Genomic DNA, 16,889 nt, shown 5'->3' with positions numbered 1-16,889 from the left:
TTCTCAAGAAAACGTTAACATTACTGTCTGTTTCCTGACAACTTATGGAGACAACTTTATTAACGGTAACCGTAGTAATACAGAAGCAGAGACTAACATGACTGCCTTGAAACACCCAACTCAGAACAACTACAAGGAATCCGAGGTGCAATTTTTAGCTGGAGGAATTATAAACAGTAAACCCAACTGGAGAACTTCCCACCTTATATTGGAAAGTCCTACCAAACTGCTGTCCTCATCCTGCTGAACATTTAGGGATTAGGGCTGTTTTGCTATTTAACACCCCTGTACCTGCCCTGTGCCTTCTGCGTGGGAGGCATTGGCATCAGTGACAAACACTCGGGTGTTTGTGTGACAAGCACTTTGGGTGCTCCCAAAGCCACTGGGAAGTCTCTGGCTGCCCAAGTGCTGCTCTGGCTACTACCGCAGGACAGCACCTTGCAACTTGCTGGGTACAGAATTACCTTTATAACCATTTTCCAGAGGAGAAACTGAGGCACTTAGCTTGAAGGTATTTAGGGAAATCCCACCAGGCACTCTGTTCTCACAAAATCTGTGTGACTTCTGTTTTCATCCTTACCTGCCTAAAACATCCTTGTGAGTTTAAATGATATCTTCAAGGTTTCGCAGATCTGAATGGCGAAGGAGGAAGAAGAATTCATACCCCTCAGGTTACCGGCCTAGCCCTTCAGCGCAGGAGGCAAGGCGGCACGAAATCTTTTACAGCAAACTGCCCACGCCTTCCTGTGTAAAACACGGTGCGGCGGGGAACGAGCCTCTGTGGGGAGGATATGCAACACACAGGTCTCATGGGCAAGTGGGTGCCAGGAGCAGCTACGGCAGAGGGATTAACCTGGGGTGTCATGTGTGGCCCAGTGCGGTGCAGGCGTCAGGGAGCTAGGGCTTTCAGGAGCAGCGCCTGTACAGCAGCGGGCGCACGGGGAAGCCGAGGCAAATGGCTCTCTCCCTTTCGCTCTGTGCTGGAGAGGTAGCTCTGTTATCCTTTGGGTAGCTGGGGACAGGGGCAATTTCAAGCATCATCTTTTTGACCCAAATTCTGCCTTTAAGGGAGCATTATGGAGACTGTCTGCAGCCCACCCTGCTCTCTCAGACCACGTTGCTTCTCCCTCTCTCCTTGCACAGTCCCAGCCACGCTGCTGGCATGGATTGCAGGGGAGAGGGAGGGCTGATACTACTTGCAGGCTTTTTTCTCCTTCTTGATCTGTGTGCATTGCTTTCCTGATGCACTCTGAGGCAAGGGTGAGGAGATATTTATATCTCCCATATCGATGAGAATTACCAGGATCTTAAAATACCATTTAGAAGTGCTGTAACAATGAATATGTTACGCCAGCAGTAGCTCTTTAAAAGTTTCTTGTGTAAATAAAGACTGTCTCCAAGAAGAGTCCCATATATAATATTACACAGTAATCATTAGCTTTAAAAATTATTACAAACAAAATAAAATTCAACACATCAAAATGGATTTGGGCTATGTGACCATTCAAAGCTTATTAAAATGACAAACTTGAAGAAGCTGGAATGCTTAAAACTCAGCACTTGTTCATGTGCTAGCTTGATTTAAAGAAGACTCCAGAGGCTTTCTCGAGCCTCTCATGAATTATTCCCCAGACTTCAATGCTGGCCAAAATATGGCCATCACTAGGCCCCAGGTCCCTCCCTCTGTGTGATCTGGCTTTTCACAGAAGATTCCAACCTGACAGTCTTTCCTCTCACACCCATACACTTGGCAACTCTTTATTTTCCTTGGGGAATTCTAGGGCCTTTATCTTCACTCACACTTAAAAAATGCAGTTTGCAATGCTTTAACACTTCTAATGCAGCAGTTTCTTGGTGCGTAGCATAAGCTTGGGACCTTTCCTCTTGGTGTGAAGTTGTGCTAGGGCATGCCTGCACCGCAGCCTGTGGTGTACTGCAAAAGCGCTTGAGCTGGCGCTCCACTGCCCAGCCTTGCTGCTGCAGCTCCTTCACAGGGCAAATTGCCACTTTTGCTGTGTGAATGTGGCCAAGGCAAACCTCTACCTTTTACAGAAGCTTCAGTGAAAAACTGCGTTTCTAGTTTCTCAGATTGTTCACACATCTTAGGTCAAGTCTCTCATGCCTTAGGGGTAAGAACAATATTTTTTGCAAAGTTATTGCCCATAAAGTGAAAAGTTTTCAGCAGTATGCATTGAATGGGTCAACTGCAGGAGAGCCCCAAACGGTGATGTCCAAACAAGCAGTGCCTGTTGTGGGAACAGAAGTCAAGCAGGAGGGCTGGAGAGCCAACGAGGGAATGGAGGCTACAAAGAAAGGTTTTGGTCATCCTTCACCATGAAGTCCATAAAGTAAGTTTGCCTCAAGAAACAGGCAAGGGTCTGGTCAGGTGCTAGACTGGTTGAAAGGAGTCTTCTGTGAATAAAAGTTTTGGCAATTCATCCAGCAGGACAACTTCGCACATCAGGTTGCTGTGATTTAAGTGACATCCTTTTTATCACAATGACATTGAACCAACCTGAAAAATGTTTCAAGATACTAAATCCTTCAAGCTTGATATTTGGAATGGGATCCTCTTTCAAAATTGGAATTTTCCCATCACTGATGACATCTTTGTATTATGGGGTCCCTTATCTTTCATTCTAATGATATTGCATAGACCTGTCTTTGTGACACACTGAAGACCTGTGATGAAGTGATGCAGTGAATTTTCTCACTGGGATATAAGAAAAAGATGTCTCCTGGACAGCTTCTGTTCTTCTTTTTGTTGTAAATTCTACAAAATCCCATTACAAAACACAAGATAATTCAAAGCAGATAAAGTTTTTATCAGATATCAGATATTTTAAAAAGACCGTAACAATATCACAGGAAGAAGGTGATCGTAAAGGCAAATCAAATATAATACTTATTTTTAAAGTGTCTGAAAAATTAGCTTGTGTTTCGTTCACATTTTTTGCATGTCTTCACCTCTTCAAATTGTTACCGTCCAAACACTCTTCAGCCATTTCCCTGCAGGCTAACATTGTGATATGATGAATGTATGTCAGTTTAACAGCATGTTCTTTTAAAAACATTACAGAGCCAGGTAGGGCCTGATCCACTGCCCATGGAAAATCAGTGAAGGCTTTTCAGTTACTTCTAAAGCCTTTGAGTTGGTTGGTCTCATAGTGAATGTTAGTAAAGGACATGAAGATAAGTGGTTGCTGCTGATTTCCCAAAAGCTTTGTACGATTTTCAGTGTACTCCCACATAAGCCTGTGCTCCCTAAGTCAGTAGGTCTGTGTACATGCTTCAAAAAAGATACATAAAATAGGATTCTGTATAAAGAGAGAGAAATCTCTAAAAATTCCTGCAAGTACTATAAGAAACGTATTTTGACATCAAAAAAGTGCCTCGTATGCATAATAATCAACTAAGACTGTGGAGAGAAGAGGGTCCATTTTTAGTCTGAGTCCATTTAAAAATGTTTTCAGTAGGTAATATACCTGAGGGGAACACCCTGTATTACAGAACTTGCTGCAAATGTTGCAGACATATAATTTAATCAAAATATCAAACATCTTTCACTGCAGTCCAGTTAACCTTTGTAAACTAAACAATTACTTACGGGACTTTCCTCACAAGATGAACTTCTGGCAGTGGATATATAAACACACTTTGTGGTCTGAGTCCTTTTCCACTAACATACTTTGTTTTTGGCACAGTAAAAAATAAGAGAGGGGAGGGTGGAAGGGTCAGCTGCTTCCCGACATCTTTATCAGTACCAGCAACCCCTCGGCTGGTGTCAGTGATTTGTGGTATTGTTGTTTATCTGTGTATCACTCACTCGGACGCACTGTTTAGATCCAAAGGTCTCGAGACCATTTGCAATCTCTTCTAGGCTTGCTGTACCAGACAGGGCAGACATCTGGCTGTCAGTTATAATTGCATCCTGCACCAGAAGTTGTTTTTAAATACTCCTGATTCCCTTTGAACGCAGAACTGTGATGCACAACAGTTTCAAGCCATTACTGCAAGAGGCAAAGTCAATCCATGGCTTTAGCCCAGTTTGAAACAAGATTTATGAGAAATGGTGGGGAGGGGGGGCGTTTTACAAAAGGGTGGCTGTTTGAGCCTGCTTGGGTTTTAATGATGCAGCAGTTTCCTTTCCAGCCCGTACAACTTATGCTTTGAACGCTGACAGAAATAGTGCATCAGAAAAGTATATTTGTGGTGTTGCCATGTTTACTGTTTCCTGTTGTCTTTCTTTGGAAGTATTTTAACAGAAATTAGGACTTCACATAAAAACCCTACAGGCTCTGGGATGAAAGGATTTACTATTAGGTTTCCTTCTCACTCTAACATGGACGACTGTGATTTAAACCCTACAGATTCATGACAGGATATGATGCCAATTAAAAGCATGAAACCTAATTTTTTGACAGAATAATCACATAATCCCCTTTCTATTATCTGGCTAAAGGGTATTTGACAGCAACTTTATTTCTCAGCCCAAATCTTGGATTTATTAGGCTAACAAACTGCTCTTGTTTAAGTTATATAGGCCAATGAATACTGTTGAATGTCCAGGCGTAGGACTACATTCAATATTGTAAAGGGATGTTTTTCCCCTGGTAATTGTCACACTGGGTCAAGAATGCACAGCAATGTAAGTGGACAGCTGTTTTTTGTTGAAAGCAGAGTTCTGATTTGCTGTTTAATACCAAATCAATTATAAAGTAATTTAATAACAAATCTTATAAAGTGAAACATTACAGTGAAAAATTCAGCTGGAGTCTCTTCTGAACTCCGAATTCAGTTTGCATGGAGTACATAGGAAGTTTGACGGAAAAAACATTACTGGATTAGAGACAAGAAAGAGGTTAAATTCTGCCTCTCTGAGCCCAATACGTGTTCTACATTGTTTTGTCAAGGCAAGACTTTTGGTAAGATAGACCATGCTGATGCACTGTTGGAAGGAAACTATCGCTCTCTGCTTTGACACCTGATCTGAAACCAGTGAAGAGCCCAGAGGCCAGTATTTGCCATTCAGTTCAGCCCCTGGTGGACTGCTATCTATATTACATATGGGTTTTCCCCAGAAATGTTTCACATTTACACACATTTTGAGCAGCAGTGTCTGAAATGGGGAGGAATCTCTCTCTCTCTCTGTCACACACATGCTCACGTAAACCGGAGCCTGCAATTTCCCTAATCACTAAAATCCCTTCTCCCCACGTGTAAGTTGTTAACCTTCATTACATCCCCAAGGGGACATACACTAAGCAGAGGCCTGTTAAAATGAAAATAACCATCCCTCCAAATTGCCAAATCATCATATTAAAAAGTCCCCTTCTTATAAAGCAAGGTTCATCATTTGCAGTGCCAGGTTAATTCCTGCTCAGTGTTGAATGCAATTATTTCTGCTATATGGTTTTATTTTTTTTAAATACTTCATTGGCTGCTGCAGTATCACAACAGCACTTATTGTGTTAAATCTTCTTAAAGTTACAAGTTTTAAGATGAAGATACACCTTACAGTTATTAGAAAATTCATATGGAGACTGCTTTCACATGTATACGCACGTTGTTTTCTTTGAGCTTCAAGGTTAATTTTTACCCTGTGTGTTTTCCAGATGCACATAGGATTTTCCCCTCATTTCCTGTCTCATTCCTAATCTAAAGTCTATTGCCATTTCATAGTAATTAAAAAAAGAGCTGGGCTGTTGAGTGAGCAGAGGAACTCCGGTGCTGAGTCGGGTGTGCTAGCCCTTCTGAACCACCATTTTATCGCTGTGGCGTGTGGACTGCAAAATGGTGGTTCCTATGATTTTGATGAACAGGGACCTGCAATACACTCGTTGTGCGGTCATGAAAAATGCCCTTGCCCCGGCTGAAAAAAGGCCGGCTTCTCTCGCCGGTGCTTGCCTTTGTGCCTGTCTCTCTGTGCTTTCACAGCCCTCGGTTGCCTCAGGACTGCCCGTAATTCCTCCGTGAGATCTACAAAGCCACTAAATGCTGATTTCTAATTTAAAGTTCCTCAGGAGTAGCCACGGTGCTGTGTGTATGACATACAACCCCAAATGGTAAGAGGACAAAATCACAGTAATTTTGTGTCTTGTGTGTTTATTAATAGAGGACCAAATGTCACACAGGCAGTAGTCCCAGGACCAGTTTGTATGGAGAATGAATGTTTTGCTCGTGAATAAATGGTCCCTCCAGATCAAGGTTGAGGTCATTGGCAAGATCTAGGCGTTAGCTCATTCTAAAGCTATGTGCACATGCGAATAAAGGAGTTAATACTTGGACTGTCAGTATCTCTCTTTCATAAGAGATGTGTTCAGCCTAATTTTTTTTTTAATAGTCAGATACAAACAGTTTATCCCACACTGCAGCGTAAATACATTGCTGGCAAAATAGCAGCCAAAGCAGGGAGTGACCTTGGGCTACCACTAGCTAGCTATCGAAGAGCACCACAAAAGAGGGTTAGGAAAACGCTAACGAAATGGAAATTGCCTGTGATTACCCACAGCAGGATGAGCATCCTCTTTTGCCTGTGAGGAAATAATTTCCTTTCACCCAGGTACGCAGCTACTGTAGCGCGTTAGAGAAAGCAGCTTCCCAGCGTGCCGGTAACCACGGATGCCACGCAAATATGCTAGCAGTTGAGAATCTATGTGTAGTTTCCCCCCGGATAAAACAGATCCACAGCAACAGTATTTATGCTCTACACAACAATATTATTTTTCTCTCTTTGGTTTGCAAGGGTTGTAAATAGAAAAAAACCCAACCGGCTAAGCCATTAAATCTAGGACTAACAAGGCTCTTAAAGCCAGGTTTATTGTACCGGGGCAGGCAAAAGCTTTACGTTTTTTTGATCCGCGGGTGCTAAATACCCTGCCCGCCCCCGGATTCCTGCTGGGATGTTGCTCATCCCCCGCCCCGCCGCGGGGAGCGGGGGCGCGCGGGCGTCCCCGAACGGCGGGCACCACCTGGCGGCGGCGCGGGCCGGCCCGCGGCTCGCGCTCCCGCGCGGCGGCGGGGCGGGGGGGGCGGGGGGGCTCGCGCTCCGACGAAAATGAAATGAAACGGTCCCTGGTGTTCTGATTTTACTGACTTTTAAGCGCTCGAGCCAAGTGTTATCCAATTTTTCCCATACAATCTGTTTGGAGAGCTAGCAGTGCATTTCAAAATGGCTTATTTTGATGACACGGTCATAATTCTAAATAATTTGATTTCCAAATATATACATCATATTGTGGCCTTGCCAGAAAATCATTCTATTGAAAGTCTTCTGTCTCAAGATTTAGACTAAATAAAGGAGAAATGATTACATGATCTAAACACCATTCTGGGGGATTGGGGCGGGGGGGGGGGTATGCTGCTGTTTGCTGGAAAAAAGCTAAACAAAGAAAATATTTTCTAAACCCAAAAGCTTCTTTCTGGGGGTCATGAACTGGAGACACTGCGGGTACTGTCAAAAATCTAAAGAGGAAATGAGAAATAGCACTTGCTCCTTTTGAATGCGCGTGTGTGTTCTCTTGATGGCTGGAGGAGACTGCGTTCCAACCAGGTTTCTCAGTGCATTAGAAAATGCAGAAACGTGTCATAATTCCTTGGTTCCTTCAAACGGAAAAATCAGGGAGCACGTTTGACGTACAAGAACTCTGTGTGTGCGCGAGTGTGTATTAGCTCGTATCTGCAAAGCAGAACTCCCATGTATATATGTGTATGTATGGTGGAATTTAAATCTTCAGCCTCCAATAAAATTGTATTCTGTAATAAAACTGCTGCACCTTGACTCCAGACTACACCGAATCCCAAATTAAACACCCCATTTACTCTACTGTAACAAGCAGGAAGGTTTGCTACAGTGAACACTATTACAGACAGGAAAGGCATATTATCATTCTCTTTACCTTCTGTACGTACGATAGCAACACCTAAACAGCCCCTGTGAGTCGTATTTTTCTCTAGTTCCTGGCTCCTCTTACAAGCAGGAATTGATGAAGGGAAAAGGTGGACTGGAATGTGATATTTAATTTCACATCGCTCCCTTAATTGTTTAGCTAGCTGGACAGACAGCTCCAGCAGTTTAAAAGCGAGCAGGTAGCGTATTTTACTACAAAATGTCTTCCTGGATTTCATGAATAACTCAGTGTCATAAACAGAAACAGCTGGCATGCTGAAGGCTGTGTAGGTTTCTTTATGCATTATATATAATGTAGGTGCTTCCCACATAATGCACGCGAACTATCTGCTTCGTATCAATGTTTGTAGCCCACAAATACCATAAATAATATACAAGGGATATAAAATTAGGGGACTTAAGCTTGTTAATTCAGGTTATATATTAAAATGCCATTGTTTAGTGGCCATTTGTCTGTTGTTTAAAGGTCTAACAATTTCAGATGCATACTGTTCTTGGGTACTAATTTTCCTATCTTTTTCTAGGAGAGTCATTATAGAATTTTGATGTTTTTGTTGTGGTTATTAACTTAGAAATTGGAGCTTACAGAGGGTAACAGGAGGCGAGAAAGACTGTTAATGCTGCTTTGTCACGTCAGGCGAAGCGCAGGCCAGCCCAGCACGCTGTGTCTGGGGCTGGGCTGAAGGCTTTCAGCTGTGATCGGAGGGGAGCTACCCTCTAGTGGACTGACGGTGAATTTTATTCCCCTTTTGATGCCCCATCCTGCTCTTCATTTATTAAATACAAAGTACCTTCTCTAAGGATATTCTTGGCTATTAACCTTCATGCATGAGACAGGAGCTGAAAGTTAATAAAGAAAGTATTTCTAATCAACTGTGGTGATGTGAGGCATGGAGAAGTCATACTGGTAAGCCAAGAATGTGAATCCCCAGGCCTCTCACAGCTGAGGTTAATCTGAAAGGAGTTACAAGTTTGAAGTTGTTTTAGATCAGATGTCTAAGGCAAAGAAGGAGGGCTCCATTCCCAGACATCTGATCTAAACCCTTTGAGCCTTGGGAATTTTGACTCCAGATGCAGGTTCCAGCTCTGCAGATGATCCTTATCTTTAATGGGACCAACTCAAACAACCACACATAGATTTGTTGCCATTGCAAAGGACCCAAAGAAAGAAGTTGGCTCTCAGCCTGTAGCTTTGGGGGAATTAATTCCTTGAGCACAAGTAGTCTGAGTTTGGCTCACCTCCGTTTAAAAGTGGAGTAACCTCGGAAAAAGAAACAGGCCAGGGAGTTGGAAAGCTGAAGAATAAAAGATGTGACTGAATTAGAAGTTTTTCTGGGCCCATGCAGGGCATTGCGCGTAGCATTGCTGGGCTAGAGACTCTATTAGCATCTACTGTAAGTTTTGTTCCAAGGGATCAGATTTCTGGAGCCTGAGACCAGTTACAATACTTCAGAGGAAGCCTCGTAATAGGAAGCTTTATTGCCTTCTGCTAAGTGAGCCAAAAGTCAGGGGCTTTCCCTTGTAAGCATAAGGCTGGGAAGGGGGGAAGGGGGAAAGGGGAGGTGGGAGGGTTTTTTTCTTTTTGCCTGATGTGTTTCATCCTTCCCCACCTCCAACATCAAAGTGTTTGCTAGGGCAAGTCAGCCCTGTGATTCTGGAGCTGTCTATTTCCCCTCTCCCAGTAGTTTCCATGCCCATTTCCTATGGCCCAGCTGCCAGAGCACTAACCCTCTGCTGCTTTAATCACTCCATTAATCAAGCCTTTGCAGTGATCAGCACACTAGCTCTCACTGCCACAAGGAAGCCTGTTACTTCTTCAGGACACATAATCTCCCACTAGCCCGCCTGTTACTTCTTCGGGACACATAATCTCCCACTAGCCCTCCAAGGGTTTTTACTCAGCTGAGCCATATTGCTCCACCAGCTAAAAAGGGTGTTTCACTCCGTTTTGAATTAGCTGTGTTTTTAATATAACGTAGCTCACGTAAGGCACAACTCAGGAATAGTTCTGATATTTTGGGCACTATGAAGGCGAAAAGACATACTTAGCCATTTCCTATCTCAGCTTCACAGACACTGTGCTTTCATTAAACGGACGAACACTGTCATCAAACCAAAGATCAGCAGATACAAACAAGTCATTTCTGCTGGCTCCTAGAGAGCCATGATTGAATCCCCATGGGCGTGGGGGGGGGGCTGTCATATACAAAGGCATGCGTATAGACAGTCTCCAGTCCAGTCAGAGCAGTTTATTAACTACTATTTTGTACTGGGTAGTGCCATAAGATGGCAGATCCTATTATGCTAGGAGACTTTGAAAAATTTAAAATGTAGCCATAAAATAAAAGATCACAGTAAAGCCACAGACAGAGCAAAAATAAATGAAAAGAAAGCTTAGTAACCTTCAGTGGCCTCTCACACTTCTGACTCTTGCAAGGGGAACAGTGTATCGCTTGAAAATTATTTTGCAGTGTCTTTTGTAGAGTGAAGACTGGGCGCTCTGCTGACTTGCAGGATGAGGATGTCATTTCCGAAGGTCACGGGGAAGCAGGGAGAATCCTGCGTGCTCAGGGAAGGTGCAGCTCCTGCCTGGCGCGAGGTGGGGCACGGCTTGTCGCCCGGTAGCTCTGCCTGCCTTTGCTAGGAAACCTCTCTTCCCGCGCATCTGTCCCCCAGCACGCCCTGCCTTTTCCTGAGCCATCCATTTCTGAAGCCAGGAAAATCAGGGAAAGGAAAGGAAGAAAAAAAACCCCAGAGCTGCACTAGAAAGTACTCACATCACTACCACCATCATTCCAGCAATATGTGAGAGCAAAGGCACAAGGGTGGGATGTGAAAACAGCGGCAGAGAGGAAATGAGCTCGGAGTTTGAGAATCCCAGCCTGCTGGGAAGGACAAAATCCTTCCAGTTGCAGCAGAAGGTTCAGCAAAGAGCAGGGTCTGAAGGAGCAGAGACTGAAAGAAGTAGGAGTGAGATCAGACCGCTTGCTGACGGCAATGGGGGGCACAGAAAGCAAGCATATTGCCATTCATCAGCTTTGAGTCTTTAAGCATAAGCACACTTTAGAATTTTCAGTGTCCAGTTTATATAGCTGTTCATTCCCTTCCCAGATCCAGATTTGAATTCTGCAGCTTGGGCAATTTGTGACTGCTGTGAGCAAAGCAGTTCTCTCACATGAACGCACACACGCACACGCGTGCACAAACACCCACACACTCTTGTGGTGGACATCTGCAAAAATATCAGCAGCAAATAGAAATGATAACACCTAGAACAGTTTCCAAATATAAACTCCGAAGCAGTACAATCAGTACAATCATTTTGCAGAATCATTTCACTGAAGTATTTACTTTTCTATCTGCTGTGACTGCATGCTTAAGCTTTTCTTCCTGTATATTAATGCTTGTTTTCCCATTTAAGTTCTCTAGCTCTGGCTTCGTAAACGTGCATCAAATCCAAATGACATGTTTGCATGTGTATACTCAATGAACAACACAAATTATTTATCCCTTGGGATAAAGGACTTGAAAATACAGATGGTCTTGATACAGTCTGCTAAGAATGTAAACAGGAAAATATCTTTGTTGACTTATTTCTTAGTAATCAGTAATAATTAGTTATTGTCTAGAGATTAATTATATTATTTCATAAACCTTGCAACAAACAATAGCTAAATGAAATCAACTTTAATTTTCTTAGGATTACTAAAGATAACATCAGATAACTTCCTTAGCAAAGTACACAAAAGCCATTTTCCGTTGTTTTTTGGTCTACGTCAAATTTAAAGGCAAAAATCAAGATCACAAAAAGTGTCCCAGAATATTATTTTGCCCCTCACTTCTATGGTTTTGCAGCTGAGCTATTTTATTTTATTTTATTTTATTTTATTTTATTTTATTTTATTTTTTAAAGTGTGTTTTTGCATTCTTCAAATTACCACCCTCATCAGATGTCAATATTAGATCTATGGAGTGGTTTTAGTTCTCCTGAAATACTTTCTCTTTCTCACCACTTTGACCAATTATTTCCATGCCAGGAACTATGGCTGGTGTCTTGCCTTCAGTGTGTTATGTTCTGCTTCCCCATTTAAGCTGAGGAACCCCAAACAAAATGTTTTTCTGTTTGTGGTTGTTCCATAGGCTGATTAGATTCCAGTCAGTCATATCTATGTCTTGTAATGACTTAGCAATTTTTCAAGAATGTTTCAATTTGTGGATTAATATTGGCAAGAAACTAATAGCTGAGCTGTATTTGTCTTTAGTAACACTACGTCGTATACCACTAATCCTTTTCCTGACTTCTAGTATGAGGGAATCACAAAGTTACTATGAAGGTCTGCACATACATCTGTCTTCACGTCAGGGCAAATCAAATGCAGAAACGATCACAGGGAGAAAATGCAAAAGGATGTGAGCATGGCTGAATTAATAAAAACGTCCAATGAATGTTCCTCTTTCAGGCCTTTTTGCAGAGCTGTGTGCTTGCACTGCCACAGACTCTGCTGTTACTCCTCCTGGCCCTACCAAGCCTCTCCCCACTTTCTGCCCTGCTTGCTCTTCTGCCTTACCTCTGCCTAGATCTGTTCCTAGATCACCTGCTAGTCACTATTTAGTGCTCCTCCACCAGCCTAAAGCAGTCCTTAGACATGTTCAGTGTCTTGGGTTTTTTTGTGTTTCATACATTGGCAGCACACATTAAGCGAGAATGGCTTATCCAGTTGGTCATGTGCAATGATGGCCATCTGTCTTAAGGTGGTGGTGGTTGTTGTTATTATTATTACTATTATTAATTTTGGTATAATAACAGAAATACCAGGTATGTGTTTTTATTTTTCAAGGTGTAAGGCCATTAGATCTTAGGCTATATTTTCTAACAATGCATCTGTTAGTGTGCCTTAAAATAAAATAGAAGGTAAATTCTATTATTTCCCCTAGATAGTCAACTATCTAATGCAGAGTACTGTATTTCTGAGTGGTAGTGGTTACCTGATTGCAGAACTTGCCCGAACCTGTAAGAATTCACGTATTTTCTTTGCAGTGAGGTGACTCTGTGGTATAACTAATCTTGAGCAATCAGTTCACAAAAATATTTGTTGATGATTATCTGTGATGGGTGAAGCTACCTGAACATCTGTGTTGGTAACAGGTGACTCTGAGTCAGGGCACGTGGGGTTTGCTGAGGCTGGTATACCAGCCTGATTGGAAAAAAGACATTTTCTATTGCATATAAGTTGTCTGAGGACGATTCAGACGTTGTTATGGAGCTCCCTATAGTTGTTGCTCCACAACATAACTACCAATGGCCAGAAACTATGCACTTCACATTACAGCTTTGTTTAATATAAATTGAAATAATCTCTGCAACTGTCCTTTTTAATATGGGAATAATCAAATTAGCACCCTACTGGAAAAGCTGAACCAATACAGAAAAATATCAGGTGAAATTACTGAAAATAAAAGATATGACATGCTGACATGTGGATTGGTATTGATATATATGAAACTGTAGTGCTAATCTACAAGAACTGCTCGTCTTGTAAAGCTGTGCTTTACACCTTACTTGTGTTTGACCTTTTGATAGATGGACTCAGCACAACCATGTAGACTGATGGTTTAGAGGGGCCAGGGTTTGCTTCAGTCACTGATAGCAGTTTGGGAATTTTAAAAAAGGAGAGGAATGTCTCAGTGAGGTCTACCAACCAAAATGTCACACAGGATGGAGAAATCTTCACCTAAGAACTGGCCTGATGTAAGTAAATGTACTCTACAGGGTAAAATCACTGTGAGATTTCCCTTTTCTGATAGCTTTCAGAGGAGACTGACCATATCTGAGGGAGAAATGACAGGACTCACATAGCAAGACATAGCAGCCCCCGTTGGACTTTCCATCAGTCCACAGCAAATAGGCTTTCGTCAAGCTGCCTGCTTCCTAGCTGGTTCTGCTGAGAGAATAGGGCCCAGGAGTACAAGTTTACTCAGGGCAAAATTAAATTTACCTGCATACTGCCTAGTAATTAAGTCTACTACCAAACTGGGCTGTAGTTCATCACTGACCAACTAGAAGCTGTGAGCTCAGCACCTGGGGGATAACTCTCAGGGCACATTATCTATAAAACCAAAAAATACTTGAGTGAATAAGGCACACACTTATTCTCCTTTTGTATAAAATTGATTAAAAAAATATCATGCTGAGAAAGAAAGGATAATATCCCCATATTATAGGTATTTCTTTCTTATCTTCACAGCATTCCTTCAGAATTCCGGTACAGGAGTGAGGAAACAGATCTATCCCTTGGATCTGAAAAAACAGCATCTTCAGTCTCTAGCCCAGTCTGCCATGGATTCTGTCCAACACACTTGTCTGTCTTAGTCTCTCAGCTTTTTACGTGGGGGTAATATTAATTCACCTTTGTAAAGTGCTATGAATTCCTTAGATGGGAAAAGTGCTGTGTATGTCGAACCCTGAACTCGATTTTGGCAGGTAAGTGAAGAAATTGATTTGGAGCCTATATTTATTTGCAGTTTTAAATTGCACTAACTTCTTTAGACTTACTCCAAATGCACAAGTGTGTAACTGATAGCAGAATTCATCCCATACCTTCTTATAGACCACTCGTCTCACCACTGAACTAGAGCAGACTAGCAGAGAGCAGAATCTGGCTCCTTGTATCTCAAGTTGTTTTATAAAACCGATAAAATCAGCTTCACTTTTATAGATTTTTTTTTTTTTTTTTTACAAACTGCTAAAATCTAGTGGTCTTTTTAATATGCAGGGAAGAAATTTAACTGTGCTGCAATAGAGTACAGTAAGGGCCAAATTCTGCTCTCCATTATTTGAGTAGGTAGATAACATAAATCCATTGGTATCAAAAGTGCTTCTTTAGGTTTATCTTTTGATCTGTTGCAGTACAAGCGTGAAATATATTTATTTAATTTTGCAACAGCTGACTTTTTTTGTAATGGCTGCTACAAGAAATATTGACTTTTTATCTTTTAATAAATAATATTTATAGATTTAGAAAAAATCATTAGATATGAATTATAGCTACTGTAATCATTATAAATACATTAACAACAAATGGTCAAGCCAAATTAGAAAAGCTCTATTAAAAATTAAATAAAAAGATCTATTGACTAAACAGATGTCTCTTCACAGCAGACATATCCCCACAGTTATTGACTGAAGCACTTCTAAGTATTAGGAAATGACCAACCATGACAAAACATTACTAAAATAATGCTCCATAAAATACAACTTGCAATGTTGCCTTGATCGGGGATGATCAGGAGGCTAATTAACAGATTTGTGTGCAATATTCTCAGAAATCCATTGGCTTCTATAAGGGGATCCAAATGATGTGCTTAGAAATAATTAAAGAGTTCAGGCAGCAAATTTTTAAAAGAATTGCTGTCATCCAAGATGACTGCACTGTAAAGGTGACCATCTGTCTGTTGAGGTCCTTTTTTTACCTTCTGTAGATAAAATGTTCAAGAGAACAGTAGAGAAGAAAATCGCAGCAAATGGCCCCTGAAGCTTAGCAAGGTAGAGCCCTCAATTCCGATTTGAATCAACTCAAACAGAGCAGGGAATGTGTAAAATCTGGTGGGATCGGGCCCCCAGTTGCTATTAGCATGTTCTAAGAACTTATTGAGCAAATAAGTATATGACGTAAAAGGTATAATCCTACAGTGTCGATGGCCATGTTTAAAAAGTACATAAACAAGATTATACTTCAGTTATTATGTTACTTTGCTTTTACAGAGGGCTAAATCTGATGCTTTAGATTTAAAAGCGGGGCTAACTTCCAGGCTAAACCAAAGCTAGTTTAAGGAATTGAAATAGCTCCAGTTCTTGATTTAAAACAGGTTTTTACTCTCAGTAATCTCTGGCAGTAAACACACATATTTTTCTTTTCAAGATGGTTTATGATCAGTGATTTCAGTCCACTCCACATTACCCTACCACATGTCCTGAACTGCTTGGGACAATCCCAGATTAGGAAACGCATTCATAGGTCTCACACAAAGACTACTTTATACAGAAATAACAAAATGTCCTAACATCTGTTCGCAGCTCATTTAGTAATAAGCTTATATACCTTGACACTTTCAAAGAAGGTCTTCCTAGAAGATACCATTATCTCTGGGAGGCAAGGGAACCAGGTGGGGTTTGCACACACACTTTCTTTTAAACTAAATCTTATTATCACTGATGTTATTAGAGAAGCAATTAAATTCTGTCCTTGCTTCCAAGGTGGAAGACCTTAGCTCAAGCTGAATGGCTCAGTTGTGTGGTAGATCTGAAATACGCAGGGGCAGGGGTGAACACTCGCTGCCTACCATGAAGTTAACAGTTACAGAAAATCATCATATCCTGTCATATCAGGAAAGGAGAGTGGTGATCCAGGGAAAGGGAGACCAATGGAGCCATCTCTACACTATGGTCTCTACACTAGTAGTCTCTTGAGAGACCATGAGTCTCCCAAGAAAGAAGCTACATGGGGGGCGGTACGAGCTATTGCTCTTTGACATTTACAGCTTCTATTTCAGACCAGAAGGAGGGTTCACACACTCAAAAGTTTGAGTGTCTTTTTTTCTCAGTGATGGCAATCGCTCTAATAAAATGTCAATTCTCCCTATAAACTTGCTGCTCTGACACCTTCACGCACTCATAACAGCAAATCCCTGTCAGAGCGATGCCCGTTAGGCAAACGACCACCATTCAGGATTTGGTCTATCTGGACAGCAACAAACTGTTCTGTAATCTGGGTCCTTGCTTTTTTAATACTGGAATGATAAAGTTTATTGCAGTTTTAGTGCCCATTAGGAAGCTGGCTTCCCACAGATACCCTGATTTAATGTGAGACAGTTGATTTATTATGAGGCACAATGTGAATACTTGTTTTCACCTCCTTCCCTTCTCCACCCCCAATTCCCATGTGTTCTGGTTGAAAAGTTCTGCAGCATAAGTGCCATCATC

This window comes from Platalea leucorodia (assembly GCF_965183815.1).
Source record: "Platalea leucorodia genome assembly, chromosome: 5".
Lineage (NCBI taxonomy): Eukaryota > Metazoa > Chordata > Aves > Pelecaniformes > Threskiornithidae > Platalea > Platalea leucorodia.
This window is presented reverse-complemented; position numbering follows the sequence as displayed.